Genomic DNA, 16,617 nt, shown 5'->3' on the forward strand with positions numbered 1-16,617 from the left:
GATGCAGCTGCATCGGCGAATTATGATGCAATACCGCGATGCATGTTTCATGCATTCAAAAGTAACTATGACGGATTACGCACGCATGAAAACGAGACTACAGTAATTGCGGGCAAAACGCTATTTCTGCAAATGAGCTTGGCAAGGAATTCGGTAATTCCTCGCCAATTAGACGCGCCGCCCTAAATGTGCTAAACTGACACCGACAGCGAAAGTTGAGAGCGTCACGCGTCGCGATGAATCGAGAGAGTTGCTTAGACGGAGAGGAGGCAAAGTTTGCCACTTCATGAAGTGGTTCGGATACATACATCGTCAATTTCGTAGCTCGGTTATACTTCTTACTTGCGTAACATGTGTTTAACTCATTGCGAGACGGTATTCACATCTCTATTAAAATTTTCAAAAATTCATTGTCCTTTTTATTACAACCCATTTTTTAGATTTATTTATCCTTTTCAAATTTATGCTATTAGATTCGAATAAATGTAAGCGATCGAAATAAAAAAAACAAAAAACAAACATGTAATAAAAAAATGTTACGAGGAGTCGAAATGAACGGGTCGGATATGTTCCGCCCACACGCAAAGAGTTAACACCGCGGCTTTTCATCTCGACGCGACATGACGAAAGCCGGAGCTGATCACCGTAAAAGCACACGGAAACGCGCTTCGCAAATATTCGCCCGCGAGCTTTTTTTCACAAGCGCAATCCTCGAATTGCATTTGACATTTCCTGCGTGCGTCCACCGAGTGCACCGGGTGGCCCGGAAATAAGCTCGCGGGAATTACAGGTATTGCTGTGGATACCAGACATTTTGAGGTTTTAGCAAATACTTTGCGTCGCGAAGAGAAGAGAACGAATAAAGCCACGAACTTGGATATTAAACATTTCATTCTCTCATATGAAAAGCTCATTTTTTATATCATCCGCTTGTGCTCAATGGTCTGTTAACTACTCGTATTATACAAATGTTTATTTTGTAAATGGTGGCGTAAGCAGTCTCGAAATATAATATTATGAATTTCAATCAGATACGATCATAAACCAGCATGGTACTTCGGGTTGGCAAAACTAGATTATTCTCACATAAAATATGTAAATGACTTATATTAACCAAATTTACCCACGAAATCATTAATAGTTCGCTATATATGTAAAACTCGAAAACAAATATTTCTTCACAATTAAAATTTTTTTAATAAGTTCTTAAATATTTTATATATATTAAGTTGCGCGATTACATTCCGGAGTAAGAAATAGTGTTGGAAATAATAAAATAAGTTAATTCGTTCCAGTCTTTTTATCCGAAATTCTCCGACTGGAACAGGACAAAATCGAGTTTTTTGACAAGTCAGATTATCGTGGACGAACGTAGGTCTGAATTGTTAAGGTCGTTATTATTCCGAGAGTCGATTTTCTCGAGAAGTCAGACACATAGTTGTGCCGAAAGAATACGTCGATGAAAATATACGCGGATCCTCGGAGTGATATGCGCGTAACGAGTACGTGCTTTTCCGGAATTTATACGATTACGTTTTTAAATATGATTTTTAAACGTGATATTTTGCTTCAGAGGAACTATGTATTTTTGCGCTGCTCCCTTTTCTCGCAGAGTGCGGCACTGATGCCGCTTTTTTGCTATTCTTATCTCTTGTTTCATGCCTTACTAACTTTTTACGCGGCTTGTCTGTCCCCGGTGAAACCCCGTTAAAATATCACGTTGAAAATAACTCGCTCTCGAATTCACATTTTTCGCTGTGCGGCTGATTTCGCCGGAATATGCATGAGACGGAGGCGTCAGGGGTAAAATGGGAAAAAAGCGATGATGCGACTCGTAAAATATTTTTCTTTTTTTTTATTGGGTCGGCGATATGTTAGTTTCAATCGGAATTGCAAGTTCGTAAAAATTTCGTTATGTAAGCATTCTTTGCTATATAGCTGTACAAAAAAATAATCAATTAATTGGCATGCAAAATAATTAAAAAAATGGCATGCAAAATAATCAATTAATTATTATATTGCATTTGCAAATAATGTACGATAATACATGCGAATGTCTTGCGAATTCTATCGATTTTTCGCGTCTGTTGTGGATGAATTTGTTTGAAACGCGTTTGAACAAGTTGCACCCGTTACATGAACGATACATGCGATTTTTGCATGCAAACAACCATGTCCCACGCTTTATTACCAATCGAACTAGCGATTTATCGGGAGAGAAAAAGAGAACTCGTTGTTTACTTTCAACGCGACTTTTTAATGCACTAGCGTGATTACAATTGATGCAACTAGATTACATATACACACATCATGGATATTGGTTTTTATATTAACCACAATTGTATATTTTGCAAAATGTTGACCGAGTTGAAAAATAACAAAAAGATTTACATTTTTCTAGGAAGTGTATGAATAGTTAAAAATTGACATTTTAATGTATTTTACTAGAATTACTAAAATAATTTTATTGAAACTTAACGAAGCAAACTTAAAATAGAGCTTAATATGACTGGGACAGGTTTGTTAATTAAAAGATACTTGTTTCCTATTAATCAGCATATCTACTAATTATTCAAATGAAGGAGACTAATGAGCTATGTCATTTATCGTGATGTGATCTTATAATTTATAGAATTATAATTTATAGAAGCTCATAATATTATAATGTATTTGTAATTGTTATTTACGTGATATATTTATTCTTGATATGTTTTGTGATATACTCCATATTCATGGAATGGTCTCTTTAGCGAATGGATTATAAAGAAATAAATCGTTAATATATAGAAAAATCCAACGTTTTTATGTGTGTGACAAAAAATGAAACGCGTGACGAGACAGCTGTAACATAATAAACGTAATTCATTTTTGTGCGAGATTGTAATAGAGATTTATAATAGGAATAATAAAGGTGCAAGAGAGATTAAAGTGGATTAATCCGTTACAAAACTTTATTTTTTATATATTTTATAATGTAATATTAAATTTACTTCATTACACAGTCTCTTCAAATTCAGGATTCAAGAGCAAGACTTTACTCTTCGTTCTGGCGCGCATTCTGTCTTTTGCCAGAAAAAATAACAAAATGGAAATATTCTTTGTCTATAAGAAGATAAATCTTGCCGTCGAAGCGGAATTGCATCGTGAAGAGATGAATTTAATAAAAATCAGTTCTATCGCGCCAACACTGTTCTCGCGAAAAAGGAATTCTCTCTCTCTCTCTCTCTCTCTCTCGAGTACACGAGTAGCAAATCTAATCTCGGAAGCACCGCAGGACTCCCTTGCGAATCGAGCGGGCAGATTATTTTAGTCGACGTCACGAAAACGTCGGGGCTTCGTTCTGTCCGTTAAAACGCTAAGCAAAACGTATACTTCCTCCCCGGTAAAGTACGTATGCGGCATCCGTTTGCACGGACTACCGTTTCGCCTCCATTTCCGTTTCGTTTGCGGCCTCGACGGACGAGCGGAGAGAAAGAGCTGTCTCTCGTTTCGTGGCCGAGCTCCGCTTTCAGCGAGTTTAGGAGAAAAGTATCTAATGCGAGCCGACCCGCGAAGTGCTCGGCGTTTCTCGGAGTTTCTTGATTACGGTCTCGACCGTCGTCTTCTTGTTACGGCCGACGTGGCCTGACGCGAATTTTTATGCCAGCTCTTAGGCTCTTAGGAATAGTGCAAAACTGTCCATTCTTTTCTCGGGGACAACGATATACATGATGTCGGATAGGGTTATTTTGGTTTTGTAAATGTAACTGTGCATCACAATAAAAAAGGAAATTTTTTTCGATGTAGTAGTCATGTAAACATCTAGTTTATAAATTTTATAATTTTAATATATATACTTCTTATTTTTTAATATATTTTTTTTGGATTTAAATAGTTTTAAAATAACTTTTTCAATTTTTAAATATATAATATGATATAATTATTCCTGCAGGAGTAAAGTAATCTCTCTTTAATGACACATCAATTTCATGAAAAATGTATAAGATCTATTATGTTTTTACGATAATAAAAAAGTAACGATATTATAAAATTATTTAAAAAATGATGAGAGTATTCATTTAAGCGTCATCAAAATATCATTAAAAAATAGCAGTTACTATAGTAATTTTAATATTATAAAACCATCATGGTGATTCATTTTTCACTATATGATTCGTTGCGTGATTTTATGAAATTAATTTATGTAAATTGAAAGAAATGGTCTTTATGAATAATGCGTAATCTTTCATGGAATATAAAGATCTTGAGTTGTTATATTTTGATTCATAGGATATAATTACTTTCCGTAAGAAATTAATAACATTAATTTTATTACATCTGGAAACAATTTTATTATTTCCAGATTATAAAATAAATAACTTATCACTTGCCGAAACGGTGCGCAGGAGATGTCTCTCATTTCGTGGGCAAGCTTCATTTTCATCGAGTTTAGGAGAAAATATCTAATGCGAGTCCATCCGCAAAGTATCCGGCGCTTCTCGAAGTTTCTTGATTAACGGAGCGGTTAATTAACACATTGTATTCTGTAAAATATAAATATATCCAAGTTATATACATATAATTACGTTGGATTATATTATAAATCACTGTATTATTTAAAAGTATCGCTTCCGAGTCATACTCATTAATTGTTAATCGCTAATTGTGATAATCGCAGAAAATGAACGCGTTTCACGTGTTTTAATACTTACAAAACGAAATTTCGCGAGCTGATACGATATTATTATCTTTCTGCTGCGGTCTCGCCATACGAATGATATCAAGGCCACCGTCTGTAAATAAACACAGGCTAGATAATAACAAAAGAGTTTTTGCCACACGATTGACAATTAAATACAACTACACTCCGGAATATGGAAATCTTGATTTCGAATTACATAGGGCGTGTTCCACTTAACGACCGCAACGCTCACGGTATCGTTTCATCCTTGTTGTTCACCAAAAGTTAAACAAAGACAGATGATACTCGTGAGCGTTGCGGTCGTTAAATGGAACGCGCCCATAATATAATAACTTTCCTCAGGAAAGTAATAAACATATAAACATTTTTCAGTACATTTATTAAGCTATATAACTCCATATTTTATTACATATAAATACATATATAAAATGTATTAAAACTTTAATTTAAATATTTATTTAATTTTAACAATGATTTGTAATATTGATTTAATATCACTAACTTTACTTTGACATACATATACCTCATAATACTATGTGAGTCGAGTTAATGATCAGATAAAACTATTAATGACCGGATAATGACTAGATAATGTAGATTTTAACACCTGTCGCGATCGTATTTTGCGAAATAATATAATGATACACGAAGCGGCTCGCGCATAATCTTGCTCGAGTCTCGTCACGCGGCAAGCCTAGCAACATATAATAAATAATAGCGCCCTATACGAGCATTGAATTTTACGATGTATGACGTATTATTATAAATACGCAACACATTTACGTACGTACGTAATATTAATTTGGCAAACTGAAACTTTTAATTTTATTTTTCTCGAAAAGCTCAATTTATGATGACAATAAAATGGTAATTAATAAATTGAATTCATTAATACATATTTTATGGATAATTAAAAGTTGTTATTACAATTATAACAGAATGAATTAAAAATATTACATGCGTTATGGTTTTCCAAGCTGATAAAAATTTTACGCTAACTAAAAATTTTATATTATAACAATTAAAAAAAGACAAAATAAAAAAAATATAATGATTATAATTACAGATTATGATTACGGATTACTTTAAGAATTCTTTGATTTTGTCGAATCACACTAAAACTACGATAGTTACGCCACTGAAAATAGCATACGAGGCGAATGGGGAGACGTATCGTCCCCGTAGCGACGCACGCGTGTAACGAGGCGTGCGTTGTAATTGCGGAACCGCGTCAGCAAAGCCCGATGGTGCTTGATTGCCTTCGTTGGTCCGGTCGTTCATGCCCGGGAACAAAGCAGATGGGTATCCTTAACAGTTATTGGCCGGCATAGATAGAGAGAAAGAGAAAGAGAGAGAAAGAAAGCCTCTAGGTGCGGAACGATTTATCGGAGGTTACACGCATTTGGATGAAATAAATCGTTAATATATAGAAAAATCCAACGTTTTTATGTGTGTGACAAAAAATGAAACGCGTGACGAGACAGCTGTAACATAATAAACGTAATTCATTTTTGTGCGAGATTGTAATAGAGATTTATAATAGGAATAATAAAGGTGCAAGAGAGATTAAAGTGGATTAATCCGTTACAAAATCGGTCTATGCGTCACGAAATTGGCACCCGATACAAGTACACAGGCTCGTAAACATTTGCTCGTCGACAGCCATGTGATTCTTTACTGCAAATGGTGCTCGGGATTTATAGGAAGAAACGTCGAATCGTTGTTCACATTTAACGATTACAATCCGTGCGACCCGAGTGCATATAAACTATCGATTTTTCCACGATCTCCGGTTACTATCACATAACGGCTGAATTGTTTCTTTTTTTTTCTTGTTCGTTTTTACTTCTCGCATATCTCCAATTTTGCTGGAAATTGTAAAACTCTCTCTGAAAAAATATATTATACTATTGATTAAATAAAAATTATCGCAATAAATCGTGTATTCGTTTAAATTTTCAGATTTGATACCAAATTATATCATATATATTATATATTTATTTAATATATTTTATAATTAATAATGTGATATTAAATTTCCTTTATTTTTTATATATTTTATAATGTGTAATATTAAATTTACTTCATTACAGTCTCTTCAAATTCAGGATTCAAGAGCAAGACTTTACTCTTCGTTCTGGCGCGCATTCTGTCTTTTGCCAGAAAAAATAACAAAATGGAAATATTCTTTGTCTATAAGAAGATAAATCTTGCCGTCGAAGCGGAATTGCATCGTGAAGAGATGAATTTAATAAAAATCAGTTCTATCGCGCCAACACTGTTCTCGCGAAAAAGGAATTCTCTCCCTCTCTCTCTCGAGTACACGAGTAGCAAATCTAATCTCGGAAGCACCGCAGGACTCCCTTGCGAATCGAGCGGGCAGATTATTTTAGTCGACGTCACGAAAACGTCGGGGCTTCGTTCTGTCCGTTAAAACGCTAAGCAAAACGTATACTTCCTCCTCGGTAAAGTACGTATGCGGCATCCGTTTGCACGGACTACCGTTTCGCCTCCATTTCCGTTTCGTTTGCGGCCTCGACGGACGAGCGGAGAGAAAGAGCTGTCTCTCGTTTCGTGGCCGAGCTCCGCTTTCAGCGAGTTTAGGAGAAAAGTATCTAATGCGAGCCGACCCGCGAAGTGCTCGGCGTTTCTCGGAGTTTCTTGATTACGGTCTCGACCGTCGTCTTCTTGTTACGGCCGACGTGGCCTGACGCGAATTTTTATGCCAGCTCTTAGGCTCTTAGGAATAGTGCAAAACTGTCCATTCTTTTCTCGGGGACAACGATATACATGATGTCGGATAGGGTTATTTTGGTTTTGTAAATGTAACTGTGCATCACAATAAAAAAGGAAATTTTTTTCGATGTAGTAGTCATGTAAACATCTAGTTTATAAATTATCGGAGGTTACACGCATTTGGGGCGGAATAGCGTCGCGCGGGAAGCGAGAAGAAGAACGAGCGGGGGTGGCACGGACGGATGACCGGTGTGTCGTTGCTTTCAATTAGATAATTGAAACGGGGGAGAATCGAACGAGAGACGCTTGTTCTCGCGGTACTCTGTGCGGTCTGCCAACATTTTACAAAAGCCGCACGAGGGAACGGCCCAAAGAGGAGGGTTGGCCTGGGACATTTGCGCACTTTGACATGAGACTGAAATTCGCACCCCTCTTCTTTTCAGAGATTTTTTTCGATATCAATATTTCGAATTGAAATTGTAGGTAAACTCGAAAAACGCTAAAATAATTTGTCTCTATCTAAAATAAAACTCTTAATTAATTTCTTCCATAAGTTATCTAATTAGTTTAGAGATATTTTGTATATAGTCTGTTATAATATTCTTATATCATCTCACGTATAAATATGTGGAAAAATAATAATGCTTGAATATTTAAAGAAAATGTATAGCGAAATAAATTTGAATGAATAATTACATAACAATTTTGTCATTATAAAATTTTATATGAGATATTGCTAATATTTTAATATTTTTCATCTCTCGATGAGAACAGTTATATTTTATTTTAGTATACAATCTTCATAGTTTAATGAATTAAAGTACACACACTATATTATTCATAAAATAATTTATAAATATTTTTCATCTCTCGATGAGAAAAGTCATATTTTATTTTAGTATACAATCTTCATAATTTAATGAATTAAAGCACACACACTATATTATTCATAAAATAATTTATAAATATTTTTCATCTCTCGATGAGAAAAGTTATATTTGATTTTAATATACGATCTTCATAATTTAATGAATTAAAGCACACACACTATATTATTCATAAAATATTATAATTTATAAACCTGCTTTTGTAAATTTGGATCCCAGATTTTGTTGAAGCCATAACACTCAACGAAGCATGGGATTTCTTTTTCAGGATTAATTCAGGATTAATGGGAGTCTCTCTCTCTCATAAACTATATAAAGACATTATTATCCAACTGTGATACATGTATAATATCTCCGATATGCGTGTACTTTTCATGACTAAGCCGCGGAAATCGTACACCGCGTATATCTTTCAGTGACGCTTCAATATCCGTCGCAACATTTCCGCAATAATGTTCAGTAGCAGTCGGATAAAAAAGTTGCCACAACTGCGGTAATATACGCGAAACGAAAGTCGCGTACGATGCTTGCAAGCGAGGATCGGACTTTGTTTTTCATCGGAGAAATCCGACGACAAAATGAAAAGTCGCCGGATTGTCTCTCATTATTTCTTCGCGGAGTACCGTCTAGAACGGTGGGGTCAAGGGTTGCGCCAGCCCGAGGAGATGGTAGCGGGAATTGGGGGTGCACATGTCAGTTCTTGTCGGAGATAACGTCGTCGATGAGAGAGGGATCAACAGCGCGGGAGAAGAGAGATGTAGGAATCTGATCTGTGATCAGCTGAAAGAGAAAGAAGGAAAGGGGGGAAAATGCTCGCCCTTGTTTGGCTCCCTTCGTAGCCCTTCCGGATATTAAATATTAATCCCGCGAAATTACTAGAGCGCCGGCAATCTTACGTTGATGCGCCGTTTCCCTTTCGTTGCCTGCAATCTAGCCTCTGATTCTGTCATCGAACGCGCGTTGTATAGGATATGCGCCGCCGCGTTTTCGCTATGACAAAATTTAATCCTGGCAAGACGAGAGTATGGGTTGCGAAATGTGTCGCTATTTTTTTCGTTGAATTATCTCTTTTATTGCATCTTTGACAAATAGTTTAATTTCTATAAGAATATTTAAAGCGGAAACAAAATGTTATTAACAAATTATGCTGATTTACTATATCGTAATTTAAGTAATTATCATTTTTTCAAATAAATATGTGTATGTCGCTAATTTCTCTTAATTAAATTGGTAATGCAATTTTGATGAATTTCTCGGTTATATTGTTTCGTGTATCAAATATATCAGTGGCAATAAGCGCACACGCAATACGTTCACGTCGCAATACATAGGCTATTACCTTAAGTCAACGAACGATATCGTTATGTCATCATCGTACTAACGTCTCCGCGCGTTCAGAATCGGCGAATGTTCTCGTTAATTTCAATCTTCGCTCCGCGTCAGTGCCTTCGCACACGTTAAAATAACGAAATAAAAGCATTTCGAGAGAATAACAATCTCTTTCTCTCTCTCTCTCTCTCTCTCTCTCTCTCTCTTCGCTCCAATTCAAACGGCGCAGCTTGCGCTCTCGTTTTCGAGAGATTATTCGCGAGAGAAACTTTCTCCGCTATCTACGCTTTCTCCCTCCGTACGCCGCCATCCTGTCGCGATGTGGATAGGATTTACGTAACACAAAGCCATGTAACATTCAGCCGACTGTCAGATTCCTTAGCAGTCTGTCTCTAATTGGTTTCCGCCGGTGGAAACCTTGCGCGATTCTCGATGCATTCGCGCACACACGCTTGGGGAATTTATCCATCCTTATTATTATCCTGCGCCACGCGGCCGGCTATTATTGCGGCGCGAAGAGATACACGCGAGATGCGCGCGAATGAGAATCCCCGGATGATGGGGAGGGATATGGTCCACGTAGTGAAGCACGAGGAATAATCGCCTGCGGGAGAAGAGGCTGCGCGAGCGAGCGAGCGAGCGAGCGAGAGCGCGCGCACGTTGATTGTCTATGCTCGCATAATCGTTGTACGCGCAAATGGAATATTATTGCACGCGGAAAAGGGGACTGGGGACCGGATATGCGAACGTGCGTACGTACGTTGGCTTAGAACTGAACAGCCTTACGTTGCGGTAAACTCAGAGACGGAAACTCCATTTCGAGTTAATACGGAATCGAGTTAGCGAGAGATTGTAGCTTGTCAACTGCGCACGCGGACTGAATAATTCAAGTTTTCTGCTAAATGAAAATATTGTTCAACTACCGCAGGCGCTTTGATGGTATTACTATTAAAAGAAATAATATTTGACGTAATTATATCATCTTTATTTCATATTCTATAAGTAAAATAATTAATATAAGACACATACGAATTATTAAAGCACTTGATCACTTGAAAGCAAGACTAGATTAAAATTAAAATAGGAACAGAGATAAAAGTAAAACCGCTAAAAACATTCATTCAAAAGTTTATAATTTGATAAATATTATTCGATTTAATTGTCACAAGTGTTACAATATAAATTAGCAGATATGATCGTGTCCTTTCATCCTTTCCATATTAATCATGGTTTATAACACAAGATATAATTTATAACTAGCTAAACAGGAAACTTTCTCTCTCTTTTTTATTTATGTATTATTTATATTGGACGATTGTATTGCTTAATGCACTATAATTTACTCTTTATTCTACGGCTGGAAAAAAATCTGCTCGATTGTACAAAAAAAAAAAAATTGTGGTGTTGGGTACTTTATAGCTGGTGTTTTAAATAGATTGAAGTATCACTAAAGAAGTTTCAAGTAACAAATTATATAAATGTCACGAAATTTGTTCATTTAAAAAATTTAACAATAGATATTATAAATAAACAATTAAACTTATTTATTTAATGTAAATATATGTGTGTATAATATATGTACATATATATCTCATGAAATATGAAAATATACATCGTGTGACGATATACAAAATGTATGTCGTCGTAAAAACTTCTCAACGATATTTTTTAAGTTTGCAATTTTCAACTCGCATGCTAATCCATAGCATGCTGGCTATTCAAAAGATAATATAATTTTTGCGTAAATCAGCTCTTCATGCGCCGAGCTTAAATTCAAACGTTGCCTTTCAAAACTGAGGAATCTCTGTCAGTATCATGAATAAACGAACGTATCGATTTATCTTTGCGATAATACTAATGAACGTAAAGCGAATAGAAACGTGTTTGACTTGCGGAAGAATTTTGTTTGCCTTTGATATGTTCCTTCGAGATTTTACATATAAATTGCGTTATTAATGTGAGCATTAATAAACACCTTTGATACTTTCGAGTATATAAACCGATACGCGATATGGAAACGAGGAACGCAAAAAAGTAGACCAAAGAAAATGAAAAATATTCGAGCCTGTAGATTTTGCTCTTTATATCCGTTTACATAAACTAGTAAGGGTTGAATGTAAAGTATTATTTTGACACGAAAAATATATGATATAATCAAGCTAACTAATTAATTTCAGAGCTTCGATTATATTATATCTTTATCTCAATTTAATCTCATAAAACATGAAACGACAGATTTAGAGAGTAGGTATGTAACGTGACTTAGAATATATTTTTTTATTTTAATAAGAGATAGTTTGATTAATTTGAGAGTGATCATATTTTTTAAACGATGAATTTTTTTCTAAAATAATAAACCGGTTATATTTAGCACATAAAATTTTCGGAGTTGTGTCTCTGTACGAGTTAATTAATTTTCTGGTAGTCTTATCGTTAGATTCGATGATAACATTTCGTATTTACCTACGTCCCGTTTGTGTTGGCGTAGCATCGCGATGTCAGTCTTCACGAACTACGAACAACAATTTCCATCCTTCGAGTTCAATAACTCGTTATCGGCTAGCTACGAGCGGAAATAATTCCGCTCCGAAATCGTCATCGCACGTAAAAGAGAAAGAGAAAGAGAGAGAGAAAGTGAGATCCGTCCTATTTTTTTCCCCGAGCTTCGACAAGAAAATCGAGTTTCGCGAAATCGAGTGCTTACAAATTCAGACCTTAACGAACGAAAACTGTCAACATCAGTCTGCGTTGAAATTATTTTTTCTTCGGCTTCGCGATTTGTTCGCCGATGGACAAATGGATCGACTCTCGATGGACTCTCTGACGCTCGGATTATTATATTTTCCGATTGTTATTTTGCTTTTTCTTATCCAACAAGTTTTTTCTTGGTGAGTTTTATTAATCTTCCTAGTAGTCGTGTATTATTAGAAACAATATCGAAGTTTTTATTCTCACTGTAATCGCGGTTTGAGCCGCCAGAATTTTGAATATGTGTAATGAATATTCTTTATGAAAAATTTACGGCATAGTGTCTTAAGGGTACAAATTTAATTTGGATCGATTTCATTTTATAATTATACTTTTGCTGATATATGATATAAAATACTGATACACGCAAAGATTTGGCGTGACTATACTTTGCGGGCGGGCACGCGTTTAAAGTTTAATCAAACTATTATTTTATAAACTCTTTGTTAAGAAAATATAATCGATTGATATAATTGATATTATAATACCAATTTCATTAAAAGGTCGATTTATAGAAGAATGATTACCTTAAAATATAGAGAGAATTATTTATATATGCATATTCATGATCAGCATATTTACTGGAATTTAATTCTTCTGCAAATTGTGTGCACGTAATTCAATATATCGGCGAAGAGTCGCGTATCGACTGCAAGACCGCAAAAATGTGGCGATTAATTTCACTCGCAATTTATCCTGGCGAGGCTTGAATCTCTGTTCAGCTCCCATGCCATACTCTTTACAGATCGTTAGCATATCTTCCTTCGCTCAAGGACGGAATATCAAAGTTATACCGGCTCGCCGCCGCCATCGTCTGGCAAGATAGCCACCCTTTTCTGTCCTCCCTCTTCGCGCGCGAACGCTCGCTACCGTAAATTGTGTTCCTACGGCAATTCAGTCGTGAATCTTCCAGTCGAACGGGCCGCTGCCGTTTCCAATTACAGGATGGACTTTGATTCGTTGAGGCCGCCAGACATAAGCGGGGAATCGGGATCAATATTGAGATTCTTTTGAGGCGCGGACACAGCACTTCGTTTGAGAGAACGGAGAGAAATTTTGGTGGTCGGGCGAACCTTCTGGTTGCAAAGCGACGGATCTGGGAGAAAGATCGCGTCCCGTAACTCTAATAATTCAAGAAAAATAGCATATGGACATAAGCTTGTCTTGCGAATATCTGAAAACGCGTGAGTAACTCGCGTATGTATAAAAGCAGCCTAAAGGCACACGCATTCGCGAACGTTTCGAGCAAGTCTGACAAGTCTAAATCAACCGCAAGAATTAAAGTCTAGAAATAAGTTACAGTTACATATCCGCATAGCGGTGAAATTTCACAAGGTTTCTACAAGCTGACTCCAAGCTGATTGGAAATTAAATCAGAACTTGTATCTAATTTGTATCTAGTAGAAACGTGCTGATTTGTAAAAAAAAAACTTGAAAAAATATTTTTATAAAATATATTTTTTTCACACATCTAATTATCGATATTTCTTTCAAACATATTAATTATAAGGGGGAAAAAGTAGATAAAAACGTATCACTACTAAATTCAGAATAGCATATTTAATATAGCTAACTATAAAGTATAAAAAGATATTTGATATAATATTTTGTATTTTGCATAATGCACAAATATAAGTGTATTATAGACATATATTTATTTTATTAATATATATTAACATAATATATTAACCTTCTAAAAAATATATTATTCTACGATTAATATGATATATTAATATTAAAAACTCAAATAAAAATCGTAAATTAAATGTCGAACTTGGGTTGAAGCGATTTCGAGGGATAATATACCTGCGGGCTGTAGCTTGATGAGTCGTTAATGATGTCTCTCGACATCATTCGACGAAGCCTATATCGGCCCAAGACGTAACCGAAGGTACCAAAGACGACGATTATCAGTGTGATACCGATGACCACGAAGCTAAGGCGCTTAACGATAAAGACCGTCATTCTGGACGCATACGGAATTTTATGACACATGACATTGTCCCAGGCTTCCTCCAAGTGACCGTTTTTACCCACGAGTCCGGCCACGCATGTCCAATTACCGTCGTCCTCTTCCGGATAGTAGTCTGGAATGAATATAAAATTTGCGACGACAGAAACTTTTGCGAGTCACAAGGAGGGAGCGGCTATCACGAAAATTCCTCGGAGTTCATCGTCCATAAGGACACGACAGACAGGGAAAAAGAAAGAAGTGACGTCCTATCGTATATTTTAAGAACGTTTCTGCGAGAATCGATTTTATTCCGACGTGCGCGAGCGCATTAACTAGAAACTAGATGGTATTTCGGCATAAAGATGGAGTTTTTAAAAATTTCGTAATTTCTCCTCCTCTCTCGGCTAAGATTCATTCGGCAAATGTTTATTCGGAGACTCGAGCTGAATTTCCGCCCGCCACTAAGATCGTGATTTTCTCAAATGCGACTCGACTCGTTAATCGAATCAAATGGAACAAGCTGTAAAAATGGTACATCATAGACAATCATAACATCTTTGGCGCTTATTTTTCTTTGCAGATTCGGCCGAAATTCGGTCACATCGCAGTTGACATATCTTACATAACTTTTGCACGACATTACAGGTGTTCGGCAACGTGTTTCGAAACAAGATTGTAGTGTATATGTACCGAGTTATCCAGTTAGAATTTGAACAGCATGTAACATGGAAATACGGAAACCGCGTATATCATATAATCGACTGCAATCGCGGTTCTACATCGTTAATCATTAATGTAACGGGTTTATAGTAAGGGGATTTATCCAGAGTTATTTAGTCGAAATATTGAAATAATAATGACAATATTGAAATTAAATGCGAGATAGATGTATCGCGCGAATTGGAATCGTGACGTGCCATTAATTAATATCGATGTAATAATAATATGTGTCTGCAAAGCTCATTTTGAGATAGATCAGTATAGGATGATTAGAATGAGCTATTATTTAAGTAAATGTATTTAAAGGTCGCTTCTATAAATGAAATTAATTAATTTATATCGCCAACATATATACTGAAATTGTCAAATTTAATAAACAACTTATTTTTAATCGTGATTTTTATCTATATTATATTAATAAAAGCGTTCTAACATAGTATTTTTACACAGAATAGTATTTCAAACTACTTTTTTTTAATAGAAAAATATGCGTCAATTTTAAATAAAATTCAGACAATGAATTAGTTGTTTTTTATTTTATATATTAAATAATTATTTAACTTCTTTTTTTATTAAGAATCCAGAGGAATGATTTGACCTCTTATTTCAGTCATATTCTGTACTGCTAACATTATTCTATTAAAATATATATATCCAGACAATCATAATACTATTAAAACGGAAAATGACGTGCCTCTGGACTGCAATCGCGACGTATGTCATTAATTAATATTGATGTAATAGTAATCTACGTGCGGTTCGTTTGGTAACACATATACATACATGGAACACACACACACACACACACACACACACACACACACACACACACACACACACACACACACACACACACACACACACACACACACACACACACACACACACACACACACACACACACACACACACACACACACACACACACACACACACACACACACACACACACACACACACACACACACACACACACACACACACACACACACACACACACACACACACACACACACACACACACACACACACACACACACACACACACACACACACACACACACACACACACACACACACACACACACACACACACACACACACACACACACACACACACACACACACACACACACACACACACACACACACACACACACACACACACACACACACACACACACACACACACACACACACACACACACACACACACACACACACACACACACACACACACACACACACACACACACACACACACACACACACACACACACACACACACACACACACACACACACACACACACACACACACACACACACACACACACACACACACACACACACACACACACACACACACACACACACACACACACACACACACACACACACACACACACACACACACACACACACACACACACACACACACACACACACACACACACACACACACACACACACACACACACACACACACACACACACACACACACACACACACACACACACACACACACACACACACACACACACACACACACACACACACAC

The 16,617-nt window shown here is 36.3% G+C and overlaps 1 long non-coding RNA gene across 1 annotated transcript; it reads right to left on the reverse strand.

Annotated features, from left to right (window-relative positions):
* Positions 1-4,375: 4,375 nt before the first annotated feature.
* LOC115236683 lies at positions 4,376-15,381 on the reverse strand. Its single transcript, XR_003884227.1, has 3 exons — positions 14,188-15,381; positions 4,692-4,772; positions 4,376-4,523 (listed from the first exon to the last, which is right to left on the reverse strand). It is a non-coding gene; the product is annotated as an uncharacterized LOC115236683 (long non-coding RNA).
* Positions 15,382-16,617: the final 1,236 nt, after the last annotated feature.

The sequence above is a fragment of the Formica exsecta genome, unplaced genomic scaffold (genome assembly GCF_003651465.1).
Source record: "Formica exsecta isolate Colony F162 unplaced genomic scaffold, ASM365146v1 scaffold26, whole genome shotgun sequence".
NCBI lineage: Eukaryota > Metazoa > Arthropoda > Insecta > Hymenoptera > Formicidae > Formica > Formica exsecta.